This window comes from Dasypus novemcinctus, chromosome Y, assembly GCF_030445035.2.
Source record: "Dasypus novemcinctus isolate mDasNov1 chromosome Y, mDasNov1.1.hap2, whole genome shotgun sequence".
In the NCBI taxonomy this organism is placed as follows: domain Eukaryota; kingdom Metazoa; phylum Chordata; class Mammalia; order Cingulata; family Dasypodidae; genus Dasypus; species Dasypus novemcinctus.
The window spans coordinates 12,548,571-12,564,721 of NC_092216.1; the positions used below are offsets into that span (position 1 = coordinate 12,548,571).

Here is a 16,151-nt window from a genome sequence, read left to right on the forward strand (position 1 = left end):
TTCTTTCCAAGTTTTCAATTCAGGGGCTACAAAACACTCTAGGTATGCTTTGACCATTTATTCCAATTATCATGACCTGCTCGTTTTTTTAAAAATCTATTTTTATTATAGAAGTTGTGAACTTACAAAACAATCGTGCACATGTGTAGAATTTCCATACACTATCCCTTCAATAACATACCACATAGTTGTGGAGCATTTGCTACAGGTTATGAAATAATACCATCAGACTACTGCCACCAACTATGGTCGATACATTTAGCCTACTTTTCCGTACCCCCTTACTATCAACACAGTACCTCTTAGGCATTGATGCAAGAATATTACAATATGGCTGCTAAATGTAGTTGGCAGGTTACATGGACTGTGCTTCTCCACACTCCCAGCGATAGTGAAGTACATCCAGCCAGTGCATTTGTTTTTGTGGCTAATTGCTGATTCAGCATTGAGTAGATTGCCCCTGTATCAGTAAGAAAGTCCATCAATTTACTTTCCACCTTTATTTTTCCTCGAGATCCTTGGTGGGAGAAGGGAATGAGTGGCAGACATAAGTGCTACCAGTATCCTAGGGGCCCTCCCGATCAGAATCCTCTGACTCTAGCCCATGGGCCATCATTTCTGTTTTGCTTTTCTCCTTCCTTCCTCTGTCCCTCCCTCTGTGCCTCCCTTTGTCCTTCCCTTCCTTTCTCCTTCCCTCCATCCCTCCTTACCTTCCTCTCTTCCTTCTTTCCTTCAGCATTCTTCCTTTCACTGTCTTTTTTCCTTACAATAAGCACGGTTCTTAGTAGGTCTACCATCTCCCTTTTTAAATCCCTTGCCCCACTCCCCTTGTAGTTTGTTTCCATGTAGAGTGGCAGCTAACAATGTAGTCTGCTGCTCTAGCTTTTGTTTCTAGTCTTGTTCCTGGTTACTGTATACTTTGAAGGCAGCATCTCTTAGCATTGCCGTGGGCATTGGAAGTCTACCTTCTTTTTCTGCAACTGACAATGGATGTCTGGAATACTCTGGCTAGTGAAAATCGCATTAATAATCCTAGAATTTTCAGGCTTCTCTGGATCTATATCAGCATCCCTGTGCTATGGCTTAAAAATTCTTTCCAAAAAGATAGGGGTTTTCATTATATTCCTGGTGTACACTTGCATTTTCTTCAGAGATTTTTGCTTTGGGACCCCATGCTTTAAAACAGTCAAATTGCATACCGTATAATTATTCAACCAGGCACCCTGCACAGGCTTGTTTGGGTGGGATCTACTTCAGGAACAGCATCTCCAGGGAAAGAAAAAACAGGATTCTGAAGAGCCCCTTCCCTCAGGTACTCAGCTTCTTATCTAGCCTTATCCAAAACCTTCTGCCTTTCCTCTACAGTCAGTAAAATATTCAATAATGCCTGAGGATCTGCCCAGTTAGGTATGTGTGTGGCAAAAGTTGATACAAATTACCTTCTCATTTGTTTAGGATCTTCTCTACAGCCAAAGGTGCCTTTTTTCTCAATTTATTAGATCAGAGGTAGAGAACGGGGCATGTACTAGAACAAATCCTTGAAACTGCCCTTGATCACCCTTTGGAGGGACTTGGCATACTGGGGATTGCTCTATCCCAGAAGCAGCTGCTCCCTGACCAAATAATACACCACTCTGGGTGTGAGGTGGAGAAGCCTTTTCTCCAGCTGCACTCTCTCCTGGATCATGAGGAGGTGCCAGAGGGCCATCAGGAGCTGCCATGAAGCAAACAAGGGATGGCAGAGGAGGGAACAGAATATCATCTAAGAGGTCACCCCTTGAGCTGCTTGAGGCTCTTGAGGCACTTTCTTTTGACCCTTTAAAACCAACAATTTACCTTTTTCCAAAGCTTCATGGTCATTATACAATTCTAAGAAAATCTGAACAGAAGAAGGTGCCTCATAATTTTTGATTCTCTTGTAAATCAAATATGACTGCAAAATAGAATTAAAATTTATAATCCCATTCTTAGGCCACTCTTTGCTGCCATCCCATTTATACTGTGATCAGGCAATATTACAACAGAAAATCAATTCCATTTTCTTTAGAAGGTCCCTCCAATTTTCAGCCAAGGCCCAAATCACAACCCAAGGGAGACACAGCTGGCACAGTCTGGGAGTTTCCCACAGCTGGGCAACAACAGAGGTCACAAAGACAAACATCCAAATTAGGAGGTTCTCTCAAAATCAACAGGTTCCCCACCAAATGTGGTTACAAAATCAACAGGTGAACCTCAAATCTGAGATCACAGATAATGGGACTCAAACCCACTAAGTCTGTATTTACAAGCTCAGATCAACCAAAAAAATCAACAGTCGCCTTGGCAAGAGACAACTGGCAAAGTTAAATAAGCTCAGATAGAACAGAAATAAGAATTTCACACACTTACCTGGTACAGGGAAAGACCAACCTTGAGAATCACCTTCACACAAAGCACCCAATGCCCACCCATGGCATAATCCTTACCTGGAACCCCTAGCCCTGGATCTCCAGGGAAATCCCCAGGCAGCTGCTAGGCACTGAGCTAAGGGACCCAGGGAAGCCCTGTGGCTGATGAAACATGGACGGGGCTGCTCTGGGTGCTGCATCCCAGAGCAGGGCATCTCCTGGCTAGCCCACCAAATTTATTACTATAAGCTTGGCTATTTCCAAAAGAAGGGCCCACCTGACCCAGCACCACAAAGGAGAAATATGCTTCAGGGTAAAGGTGGTTTATTTTGAGTGCACAAGCAAGGAACTGGAGGAATCGTCCCCAAACCAGTTCAAAGTGAGAATGAGTTTAGTAGGCAAAAGAAGAAAAAGGTACAGGTGAGAATGAAAATGAATAAACGAACAAACAAACAAACAGAAAACCAACTGATGCATCCAGGAATTTTATAAGGAAGGTACATGCAAATTCCCTGTCCTACCTTGTGTAAGGCACATCAAACTTGTCCTTGGTTTCAGCAGCTAATTGATCAGTTTAGATATTGTGGGGGTTCCTATGTGCAAGGTTTTAATGACTCATTTCTCATCCAAATGCTCAAGGATATCAGGCTTGCTTTTTTTCTTTTTTTTTTAATCTGAGGAAAGCTTTAGATTTACTGGGGTCGTAAGTGCTCCTGACACCATTTTGTCTGATTTTGCTTTGAGACATTATCTTTTTCCAGTAAGCAGAATTGAGAAGTTCTGGTTAATATCCTTTAGGGAACTAAGTACAAAAAATCCACTTCCAAAATTAGATGAATAGAAAACCAACTCAACCAGTTTGAGGAAACGATAAGATCCAGAGCTGCTTAAATGAAGAAGTTTTAATAAATATGTTTTCTAGCTGCCAGTGGCATGTTGCTATGCCAAATTGTTGTTGTCACCCCCTATATATAGTTTTTCTTGAGCAAACTTATCTATAGTGGATTTTTGCAGGATGTTGTTTTATTTTGCCAAAGGGGTGCTGATACAAAGTACCAGAAATGGGGTGACTTTTATATGGGGTATTTATTTGGGATAGAAGCTTGCAGTTCCAAGGCCGTTATAAGTCCAGATTGAGGCACCATAAAAGGTACTTTCTTACCAGAGTCAGCTATTGTTGATCCAGTTGTCCAAGCATGTGGCAGAGCAGAATGGCCACTGATCTCTGCCGAGATCTCAGCCTTCCTCTCTGGGCTCTCTGTCACTCAAAGCCCATCTACTGGAACTCAGCTGTGAGCAATATGGCATAGGACTTGTCTCTTTCTAGGCATTCTCTATCAGTCTCAGATGCTCCACTTTCTTTCTTAGTTCAGCTGTAAGCTATCAGGCATATACCAGATCTCATCTCCCCTTGAGCAGCTACAGGGGCCCAACTTCTTGGGAACTTCGTACTTCAGCGATCCTATAGACCTCTCTCACATGGCAGGATAAAAAACGGCAGCTTCTTTTCTCCTGTCTCTATCTCTCTGCCTCTGTTTTTATCAGACCCTAGCAAAAGAGCGGAGACTCAATCTGAGAGATGCCTCACTGATGTACTTCAATCAAAGCCCTAAAACAATCTTTTCAAGTAATCTAATCAAAGGATCCTCAACCAAATTTAAAGCAATCAAAGGGCTTCATACCCATATGAGTAGATTAGTTTAAAAATGTAATCTTTCTGTTTTGGGGATTCATAAAATAATCCCAGACTGCCACAAATAGACTCATGAAAACATGATATTTTAGCCCAGGAAATATCCCCGTCCTCCTCCCTGTCCTCTTTTGTTCATAATATAAGGAGGGTATATTTATTTCAAACACAAGAGAGATGATAGAAAACAAAAAATACAGAAACATATGTAATGAAGAATAAGCTTGCCTTTCTGGTTCACATTTGTGTTTCACTTAGTAGATGCTTTGACACAGGAGGGGGGTGGGTAGCAGTTAGAGAGGCAGGTACATAAGGCCATACTATTTTGAATGAATACTAGGAATCATATGCCAATTTTTTAGGAGGAGGGCTAAAGTAGCATGCAAGCAGTGGAATTTGCGTTGGAGAATGGAGGCCATAATATATATAGTAATGTCTAATTTTATACACACAGAGTATTTTTCAGACTCTTGTAATTTTGAGTTACTTGTTACGGCATTGGAGAGATTGCTGAAGGGATTTAAAGACAGATGCCAATTCAGAACTGAAAATGAGTAAGCTTTTTTCCTCTCACAACAGTGTTTTTTGTTTGGTTTTGAATACAGGTACATTTTAGTTTTCCTTAATTTACCCCAAGTGCTGAAATGTATTGTTATTAACACTCTCTGGACCAGGCCTTTGAAATGGGACTGCTACCTGGTGTCAATCATGTCAAATTAATGAGACCGCATTTGGTAAAGCAGAGCAGATGCTTTATTCTTTGGTCAAAGTACGGAGCTGGGGGAACCATCAAAAGGGAGGTAGAGGAAGTTCTTTTATAGAGGATTAGATGAGATGGGGGCATGGTTTGGGCATGCACAGATGACTGCCCTCTGCATGCAGTACTCTTGACCACACTCTTGTGCCCCAAACCCTGGCACCCTCTTGGGTAAAATTAGTTCAAGTTGGTCTTGTGGTTACTGGCACTCTGCACTTAGTTTCTGAAAGCAAGCATAGCTCAAACACAAGGCTAGGTGGAGCTTTCCATGACCTATTTGTCCTGTCACGACCTATTTTCCTGGTAAAAAACCGCTCCTCTCTCTGTTTCCTGCTTCTCATTCTTGTGGGGGTCCTGAGGGCAGAAGGTCTAGCTCCTGTAACTTCTTCCTTTCATCTAACGATGTCATTATGGGGCCATGTAGAGGAGCAGAATACCTCCCTCACTAGTTCCCAGGCTAAAGGTTGAATTCTTCATAGTCCTGGACTATGATCAAGTGCAGTTTAATAGCTTCTGTCCTTTTACTCACAAAGGATACTAAGCCGTTAAGAAGACAGGAGGGTTGATGTATGGGACCCCTGGATGATGTTATGCATGTTTGCTTTGTAGGTTCACAACTTTGCTACATACTTAAATGTTTATGTATGTTCATATATAAATGATATAAACATAATAATAATCGGATTGGTTAGGGGAAAAACACTTTGTTTAGTAGTAATATTTTGACAATGCTCTTTAACCATTAGTTAAAAAGGTTTAAGGTGTAAGTTCACAACTATTATACATTTATTGTTTATGCATGTTTATGTATGAGTGGTATATTTCAATAAATTAAAAAAAAAAAAGAAGACAGGGTCTGAATATGAAAAGAAGGATTGCTGCCAGGGGTCACAGAAATGGGGGGAACAAAGTGAAAGTGGGGATTGCCTGTTCTACTCTGTTCCAAATTTTCTACCCCTTACTGTCCTTCTGAAAGATTATGAAGCCTGTAGCTTGACTATACAGTTTCTGTATACAGAGCTCAACCTGGTTTGAGACGTTTACCCATGTACAGAAGGAGGTATTGGCTACCACCCATACTCCTTGATCTCCCAGTAGATAGTCTAGAGCAACCCAGCTGTCCATGACGATATGTATTGAGCTCTTCTGCTGTAACGGGTACATTATTTAGAGTGGCTTCATCATGAGCAAATCCTCGACAGGGAGCTAACGATCCCATGGCTAATCCTAGTCCCATAATGTGCTCCTGGTATAATTATTTTGGTTATGACCAGTGGGTTGGTAAATGGAGATACCAGGTTTTTTAGATATCCTATTGTGCCTTGGCCTCTTACCAAACATCATTTACACATTGAGTCATCCTGACTTGGGAATCATAGACGCCTTCTACAGTGCCTTCAAAACGTAGAAAACTTTTAGGATTGCCATACATGAAAATGTACCTTTTGGTGCACTTAAGATTTCCTGATAGGTCTCTTGTAGGATCTGGATCTTCCGGAAAATGTTGCAATTTTCAAAAGCTTTGTTCAAGTCAAAGCACAGGTTGCATAGGAGGACCAGTTTGTAAGGTTCTTTCAAGAAAAATGACTCACAGGGTAGGTGAGTGCAAGACTTTTGGCAAGCATACCATTTTCTGGATTTTTTATAAGTTAATTTCAATCCTAATTCTAGGTAAGTATAGTGCATATTGTCCATGTCATGGTCTTTTTGCACTCAGCTTTTGTATTAATTTTACAGATTAGATCCTGGCATAAATCTAATTTGTCTCATTTTCCCCAAGCGTACAATTGCAAACAGTTTCATCGTACCTGTTTGCGAGTACCCAGGAATAAAATAGTCCAGAAAAGTGGTAACGGGCATTAAATGGAGTCTTAGTTTGCCAGAGGGCTGCTGGTTCAAAGAACAGAAATGGTTAGGCTTGTATCATGGGAATTTATTTAGGATAAAAGCTTTACTTCTGGGGCCATGAAATGTCCAACCACGGCATCAACAGAGATGCTTTCTCACCAAAGTCAGCTACTGGTGATCCTGGAGTCCTGCCACATGGGGAAGATGGCTGCTGATCTCAGCCTGGTCCCTGCCTTCCCCTCCAGAATCTACCATCTCCCAGAGCTCAGCTGTGGGCAGCCAGGCATAGGGCTTGTCTCTTTCCAGACCTCCTCTCAGTCTTGGCTGCTCTGCTTTCCTCTGAGCTATCAGGCATTTGTGTCATCTCTTCAGCCTCGACCTGATCTGTGGACCCAGCCTCTAGGGGCTTCTTGCTTCAGCTTGGCTGCTAGTGATCCTCAAGTTCTCACTCACATTTCAGGGTCAAGGACGGTGGCTTTCTTTCTCTGTGTTTTTCTCTGTCTCTGTGTATCACTGTTTATATCTGACCCAGCAGGAGGGCACAGATCCAGACTGGCTCATGACTCACTGACATAGTCCAATCAGAAACCCCAAATTGATCTTATCAATCTAATCAAAGGCCCCTTAACTGAATCTGGTGCAAAGGGCCCCACACCCATGGGGATGGATTAGTTTAAGACCATAATTTTTCTCCTGGGTGTCACAGATGGTCTTCATCCTCAAGAAGTGTGAGACTGATATTTACAATACCTGGCTTATGAGATGATTGAATAAGGTCAAATAAAAACATGGAAAGAGGGAGTCTGCTAGCAATTCCCCTTGATAGGATGTTCAACCTTTATGTAATTTTGGCTGGTTAAGGCTGCCAGGTCTAGGACAATAGAATTGAGACTTAAGTGACCACACAGGACAAGGACACAATCTTTGCAAAAATTGGGGGGAAAGAGGGAAAAGATTTTCTCTACTGAATGAGAGAAAATCTCTTCAAATCGTATATTTGATAAAGTCTAGAGGTTGGAATAAATAACTCTTTTAATCTACAATTAACACAGAATGAAGACTTGGTGTGTGGGTTGGGCTGGCATATCCAAAATTTTTTAAAATAAAATTTTAGTGAAGTATATCATTCATAAATGAACGTACATAAACAATAAGTGTACAGTTAAAGTTGTGAATTTATAAAATAAACAAACATATCATCATACAGGGCTTCCATACATCATTCCACCACCAAAACCTTGCGGTATTGTGAAACGTTTGTTCCAAACTATGAAATAGTATCATCAGAATAGATCAGCTAACTATATTCCATATCTTAAATTTGGTGTATTTTCCTTCCACCCACCCAATTATTAATTATTAATTCCCTGTATAAGTATTACACATTTGTTATTGTTCACAAGAGAATGTTTTCATATTTGTCCTGTTAACTACAGTCCATCTTTCACCACTGGATTCCCTGACTGTCATGCTGGCTGCTCCCATATCCTGGTCCCTAACACCTCTATATTAGCTGCAACCATGCCCATGACCCCAAATGTATCTCCTCTGGTTCTCGGGCTGACATGCCCACATGGTCCACACGGATCTGGTGGTCATCCAGGGACTCTCCGTTCATGGTTTGCATGGCATCTCAGGCACGCTCTGAGTTGGTGAAGGTGATGAAGCCAAAACTCCAGGACTGCTGAGTCTCCCGGCCCTTGACGATGAGCACGTCAGAGATAAGGCCACAGCTGCTGAAGTGGTCTTCAAATGCCTGCTTCATTGGCATTGAAATTAAGCCCTCCCATAAAGAGAGTCCCTTCTTCAGATGACATGGCAGGGAATTTGAATCCTGGAAATCAGAAAATAAAAAGGATTGAGTAACAGACGATGCTAAGAAGCAGAGAAAATCTTTAGGAATTCTTCATGTCTCCTTTTAATAAAAATTCTACCAGTATCGTAATGCAGTTGGGTTGATTTAAAAAAAGGGCTAAGGACCAGAAAGTTAATCTTCTTAAATGGTAAAAAAGGGAAAACTTTTCCAACTACCCCTGCACAGTAAGAAATCATTCTTTCGAGTACTGAAACAATTTATTTTACCGTACAATGAATTCTAATTTGATGAAGATTTTCTAATGTACTATAGTAAAGATATAATAAAATGAACAATATGAAAACTGAGTAAATAGAGTAAGTAATTCAAAAATAGGCTAAAGGAAAATCACAACTACCATGGGTTCTTAATTAGTGTATAGTCATATATTTAAATTTTACTTGACATACAGAGTCAAGGAGTTTAACCATAACTGAAAACTTTATCACCTGCTTCCTTCACTATTCCATCACATTTGATCTTCACTCTTAACACTTCAAGCAGTGATTTATATGTTTGGTTATACAATAATAGTAAATAAGTTTCTTTTTTCTAGGATAATTTTTTAAAAAGATATGTTAAAGATAAAATACCAGTTAAAGGTACTTCCCCTTTAGAATATGTTTTCTGATTTGAAGTTGTGTAGGAATTTTTCCAATTAACTTTCAAGTCTTCCCAGCATGTCTGTTGAAAGAAATAACATATGAAATAATTTATTTTGAGTGAAAGCTTTACAAATAAAAAAGTGATTCATAAATCCCTGTTAACTATAAATATTGAGTAGCACTAATTTTAATACGTGCCTTAATATGTTTTGTAACAGTTTTCTTGGTTTTCAGATGGCCCCAATATGGAAACATTTTAATAATATACCTGAACATTTAATTCTATCATTTACCTGTCAACACACCAAAGTCATTTAATGATGGTTACACTGACTATTTCCATTAATTGATGTGAGGCTCTTCCACTACAGGCTCCCATGATCTCCACTGTATCGTTTCTCTCAGCATACTTCGATTGCACTCAGCGTCAAGAATTACCTCTTCTCTTTGGCCACTCTGAAGCTTGTCTTCTAATTTTTCAGCACCTGGTTGTATTTTAACAATACCCAGGTATACCCAACTTCTCATTTTAATTTGTTCTGTATATTTTTATATGCTGCCTTTTTTAGGGATTTGCTGAAGAAAATCGAGGGTTTTTGGGTGCAGAATTCTTAATCTCTCATGTGCAACTATCACAGCCAATCGCCCCAGACCAGTGGGTCTTTTTAAGCAAATTGGTCATGACAGCGCTGAGTATGCACTGAAGTTTTAATCTGCATTTCTCTGGAGGCTGATGACCTTGAACATCTTTTCATGTGCTTCTTGGGTGTTTGTATATTTTCTTTGGAGAAATGTCTACTTGACTCCTTGCCTGGTTGTTAATTGTGATGTCTGTTTCTTGAATATTCTAGATAGTTGGCCCTTATCAAATATATGATTTGTAGAAGTGTTCTATTCCAAGAGTTGTCTTTTCACTTTCCTAATGGGCACTTTGAAACACATAAAGCTTGGAGTTGTTTTTAAACTTTATTTTTAGAGAAGTTTTAGATTTATATTATGAAATTATAATGTAATTATTCTGTAATTTAGTACAGTATATTATAGTACAGTCATTATGCTATAATTTAATGCAGTGTAGTACAGTAAATTATATTAGTGTATACCCTGAAAGTATAGGGAATTTCCGTACAACCCCCCGGACACCCACACACATAGTTTCCCCTATTATTGACATCTTAAGTCAGTGTGGTTCAGTTGTTACAGTTGATGAACCAATACAGTTGATGAGCCAACTACAGACTAACCAAAGTCTAGTTTACAGTATGGTTTACACTTTGAGCTGTACGGTTCCATAGTCTTGACAAATGCATAATGTTGTATGTCTATCATTGTAGAACCATACAGTGGAAACGCATTGGCCCACATATGCCCTACGTTTTCTCCATTTCTCTCTCCCACTCCCTTCTGAGCCGCTGGGAATGACTGTATCAATGTTACAAGATCTTCCATTGGCACAAGATAATGAACTATTTTGGTCTATGATTATATTTCCCCTCCCCCCCCATGAAGGTTTATTTTTCAAGCTTGACAGATTTGGGATGATGTCCACTTTCAGGCTGAGAGAGAATGTCAATACTATGGGGAAGATGGAAAGAATTATATTGCTTTCAGTTGTCGATACTCTGTGTTATTTGGAATGGCACTTGTCTATCATCATTGTTTTGTTTGTGTGCCAGGGAAAGCCTTAGAACTGGAGAGTAGGACTTGGTCACTATTCTGCTGGGATTCAGCGCTCAGGGGCATATGAACAGTCCGCAAATTTAAGTCTCTAAGAAATATACTTGACAGGTACATTGAATACGTTGGTTAATTTACTGTGATGGCTAACTTCTCTCTTGCCTATTTTTTTCTCTCACAGTTCTTCTTTGATATTTGGCTCAACTTCTTCTCAGTCTTTAAAATTGCCCAGCTGAAGTTTTCAAAATCAGGCCAGAGACATAACTAGTGGGTGTAGATTTTCTCCCAGGGTTGCATACAGAGAGCAAGCCAAACAGTTCCCGTCTATGCAATTTCCAGGCTGGCCAGCAGATGGCCCGAGTCAGTGCACCTTTTCCCAGAGGAGTTTCGGTCTCAGTTTTCCTGTGTGGCTGTGTTGAAAGCTGGCTCTGCTGGCCCAAATCACTGAAGAAAAGCACCCCGACCTCCCCTCCCTTCTTTCTTGAACAGCTGTCAGGGAGGAAGATGTCTGTTCCCCTCTCAGTTGGCTGTGGTGAGCAAGGTGGTGTACCCCAGCTTAGTATCTTGAGGGTGGAGGATGGGCCACCACCTGAGCTTGGTGACTCGTTGGTAAGTGGTTTCTGCTTCTTGATCTCCCTGTCCATCACACTCCTGGGAGTTGTGTAGTACTGTCCTCATCTGATGACCCTCCAAATCAAGTCCCTCAGGCAGCTTTTGGCTCTTTCTTCATTGTTTTTGTCAGAGCATTCAGTGCTGCCTGTTAGTCTGTTGACATCTTCGCACAACGGTTTTTTTGTTTTTTGTTTTTGCCTGTTTATTATTGAGTGGTAGGATTTCTTTATATATGCTGGATATTAGATCCCAAAGATTTTCTTCCATTGAGTAGACTGCCTTTTCACTTTCTTGACAAACTCTTTTGAAACATAGAGTTTTTAAAATTAGAAGTTCCAATTTATCTATTTTCTCTCTTTGTTCATGCTGTGGTTGTAAAGTTTGTGAAACCATTTCCTGCCACAAAAATCTCAAAGATACTTTCCTACATTATCTTCTAGGAGCTTTGTGGTCCCAGAAAGTCTTTGTGCAACTTGAGGTAATTTTTGCACAGGGTGTGAGACAGGGATCCCTTTTCATTCTTTTTTCCTTTTTTGACACCTCAATGATAATTTCTTTTTAGCTTCTCTTAGCTCAAATGTTACATCTGTTTGTTTTTGCATATGGTAAAATGAAATTGCTTTAAATAGTGGGGCCTAATAAAAGTGTAGTTAAAAAGCATAGTACCACATAAGTGGTACTATTCATAATTGCAATTTGTATCTATAGATACTCTTTTTTTCCTTGTTATATGAATAAGTTGTTCTACTTTACCAAGATTTATCAGAATCAGAAAGAGAACTGCCTTAGTTGTTCATAAGCATTATTGAATTATTTATCAGGTATGAAAAATCTCGGTAAATTGGATTTTCAAAAATACTTAAACATTTTATCTGAAGATGAAGAGACTAAAATGACTATATTCACCAGTCAGCATATTGAAAATAAATGGGAAGTCTGATGACCTTCTGAATAGAACAGTTATGCTTCAATCTCTTTTTCGTGTACTACATGACTAATTCTGCTTTCAGAAATGTGATAAACAGCTGAAAAATAGACCAAACAGAACTGTTTGTTCAGCATTGAAGTCAAAGGGGTCGTAATTATAATATGTTCTTCATTCGTTACATTATGCAAACTTGGAACTAGAGATCATATTATTTAGTGAAATTCTTTCCTGGTATTTTAATATGTGCACCTTCATCTTCCAAATTTATTAAACATCTGATGAATTTAGGAACACAAAGGGAGGCAGACATGGCTCAACTAATAGAGTGTCTGTCTACCATATGGAGGGTCCAGGGTTCGATCCCCAGGACCTCCTGACCTGGATGGTAAGCTGGCCCACACACAGTGCCATCGTGCACAAGGAGTGCCCGTGCCGTGCAGGGGTGCCCTACACACAAGGTGTGTGTCCCGCAAGGATAGCCGCCCTGTGGAAAAGAAATGCAGCCCACCTAGGAGTGGTGTCGCACAAACGGGAGAGCTGAAGCAGCAAGATGATGCGACCAAAAGAAGACGCAGTTTCCCAGGGCCGCCTGATAATCCATGCAAGCGGACGCAGAAGAACACACAGTGAATGAACACAGAGAACAGACAACGGGGGGGGTGAAGGGGGGGGGAGAGAAGGTGAGAGAAATAAATAAAATAAATCTCTAAAAAAATTTAGGAACACAGAAAGCAAATCACAAACTTACGTTACAGAAAACGACAAAAATATGAAAAAACAATGTTTAAAAATGATAGTGAAGAATAAATTATTTTTCAGTGCCCATAATATGGTGTACACAGAATAATTAAAACCAAACGGAACCATTAGTAATGCTGCACTCTTAAAAGTCTCCACCAAGATATACATGTTATGAAAGATAAAATGTGACACAAAAGCAGAATGTTATCTCTTCTTATCCTCAAAACTTGGATCATTTCTCATCAAGATATTTTACCCACTGTGGAAAATGGTGGGAAACTTGAATCTCAAAACCTTCTCTCTAAATTACCAACAGATTGTTTGTTCGTTTGTTTGTTTTAAGGAAGTGTTCGATCCACAATGTTACGCAACAAATATAGGGATTCCCATATGCCCTACTCCCTCCCCCCCCAAACACTCCCACATTTGCAACGTTTCCTTCATTAGTGTGGCGTACTTGTTACAATTGATGAACATATATTCTTTATGTCTTTCTACATGGACACAAGCCAAGCATGCATGTGCTTCCCAAAATTGGTGAAGATTCCCTGTGAAATCCTTCCTCTAATTAAATTAACTAAGGTATAACTTACTGTTTCTCTCCATTGACTTCAGATACTTTCCTTGCCCATTGAGAGAAGTAAAATCTTTCGCATAAATAAATGAACCAGGTGGAATGTAATTCTGTAGTTCTCCCTAGATGACCCCAGTATAACAGGTACAGAGCCAGCTAGAAAAGCATTATGGAACTTTCCAGTGATGCAATCTTTATGGATTGAGTTTTCAAAGGAAAGATAACATTCGCATGTAGGTATGGTAGGAATAGAAATTTCATTGTTCGCAGATTTTCCAAATGCTTGCCCATACTTATGGATGTCCGTGCTTTTTCTTATCTCATTGTAGTTCTTGATCTTGGCATGCTCAGTGTTCCAGTTACATACAACCCAGGACACAAAATTCTCTTTGCTCGGCACTTCAGATGCAAAGGGTTCATGCGCACCATCGAGAAGCGATAAGGCTCTTGGATATCTGAGTCACGGTGGTAAGTCGAATGAGGTTGAAAAAGTGCCCCTCTTTCGGGGAGTTGGTGATTCCACATTCATTCAAATCCATGTCTGGAAGGGTGGCCTAGCCTCTTGAGGTAAATTAGTCAGATCCCAACTGATGTCTTAATGGTGGATAAAGACAGCATGAAACTTGTTTAACAGGGAATGATTGGTTGTGAGATGACGTCCATGGATATTGAACATTGTTTGGTATGTTGTAAGGTCTGTCCAGAGGCCACAGTCAGATTGAAATAGTTTCATCCAAATAATCAGTTTTGGTGGAGAAGAAATTTTTCATTTTCAGCACTGGCTGGCTGACTGCATCGGACTGAAGATGTAAATAAGCAGACATGCCATGAAACAGGCCAGGACAAAGCAGACAATTAAAAATCGGTGGGGAAGCAGATGTGCCTCAACCAGTTGGGTGCCTGCCTCCCACACCGGAGGTCCCACGTTCAGGAGGTCCCAGTGCCTCCTAAAGAAGATGAGCAGACACTGCACCACCTCACTAGACACCACGCAGCCACTATGAGCAAATGCCTAAATGAGCAGATGCCATAAACCAGCAGAGGCTGCAGCCAATGGGAACGGATGTGACGCAGGCCACTGGGTACTTGCCTCCCATGTGGAAGGTCCTGGGTTTGGTTCCCAGTGCCTCCCGGAGAAGTTGAGCAAACAATGAGAACAGAGATGAGAGAGCCATGGTAGGGGGACGGGGGGAGGATAAATGAAGGAAAAATAAAAGTAAATAAATCTTTTAAAAATTACTTTTAAAAAAAGAATGAAGATGGAATTTTGCTTTTGATTACCTCCCCAGATCACTTGTTATTAGTGCAAAGAAACACTAGTGATTTTTTTGTGTATTGATCTTATATCCCATCACTTTATTGAACTCGTTTATCAGCTCTTTATCAGTAGCCTTGCCATAGATTTTTCTGGACTTTTGATGTGTAGGATCGGGTCATCTGCAATAGTGGAAGTTTTATTTCTTGCTTTCCAATTTGGATGCTCTTTCTTCCTCTCTCTTTCAATCTTTCAGTCTTTCTTTCATTTGCCTTGGGACTATAGGAAAATATTTTAACAAAATGTTGAATTAGAATGATGACAGAGGGCAACCTTGTCTTCTTCAGATCTTAGAGGGAAAGCTGTTCACCATTAAGTATGATATTAGCTGTGGATTTTTCATATATGCCCTATAGCATGTTGAGAAAGATTCCTTCTACTTCTGTCTCTCTAAGATTTTTTGTCAAATACATTTTATGTGTCATTAGAGATGATCATGTAATCTTTCTCCCTCGCTCTCTTAATGTGTTATATTACACTGATTTTCTTAAGTTGAAACAAACTTGCATACCTGGTTGAAGCCCACTTGATCATGGTTTGTAATTCATCTGTTGCATTATTGTATTAGATTTGCAAGTATTTTGTTGAGGCTTTTTCGTATCTAAGTTCATTAGAAAGATTGGTTTGTAATTTTCTTTTCTTATGGCATCTTTAAGTGGCTTTGGTGTTAGGGTGATGTTGCTATCATAGACGAAGGTAGGTAATGTTCCCTTTTCTTTATTTTTTGGCAGAGTTTGAGCAGGAGTGGTGTTAGTTCTTTTTAGAATGATTGGTAGAATTTACCTTTGTAGCCTTCTGAGCCTGGGCTTTTCTTGGTTGGGAGGTTTTCAGCAACTTCTTCAGTCTCATTACTTGTGATTGATCTTGTCTTTGTTTGCCAAAGGGCTGCTGATGCAAAGTACCAGAAATGGTTCTTGTAATTTTTATTTTTATTTATTTTAAAGGAGGCACTGAGAGGTGAACCCGGGACCTCGTATATGGGAAGCGGGCACTCAAACACTAAGCTACATCTGCTTCCTTGTGAGAGCTAGGCTTATCGTTAGCCTTTTTTGTTTGTTTTTCAGTGGTACTTGGGATTGAACCCAATGGGAATGAGGTGCTCAGTCACTTGAGCTACACCAGCTCCCAGGTTGACTTATAAAATGGGTAAAAATCTTACAGT

The 16,151-nt window shown here is 40.1% G+C and overlaps 1 pseudogene; it reads right to left on the minus strand.

The window, feature by feature from the left end:
- Positions 1–13,463: 13,463 nt before the first annotated feature.
- LOC139438228 (4-galactosyl-N-acetylglucosaminide 3-alpha-L-fucosyltransferase 9-like) lies at positions 13,464–14,503 on the minus strand (annotated as a pseudogene).
- Between the last annotated feature and the right edge of the window lie 1,648 nt (positions 14,504–16,151).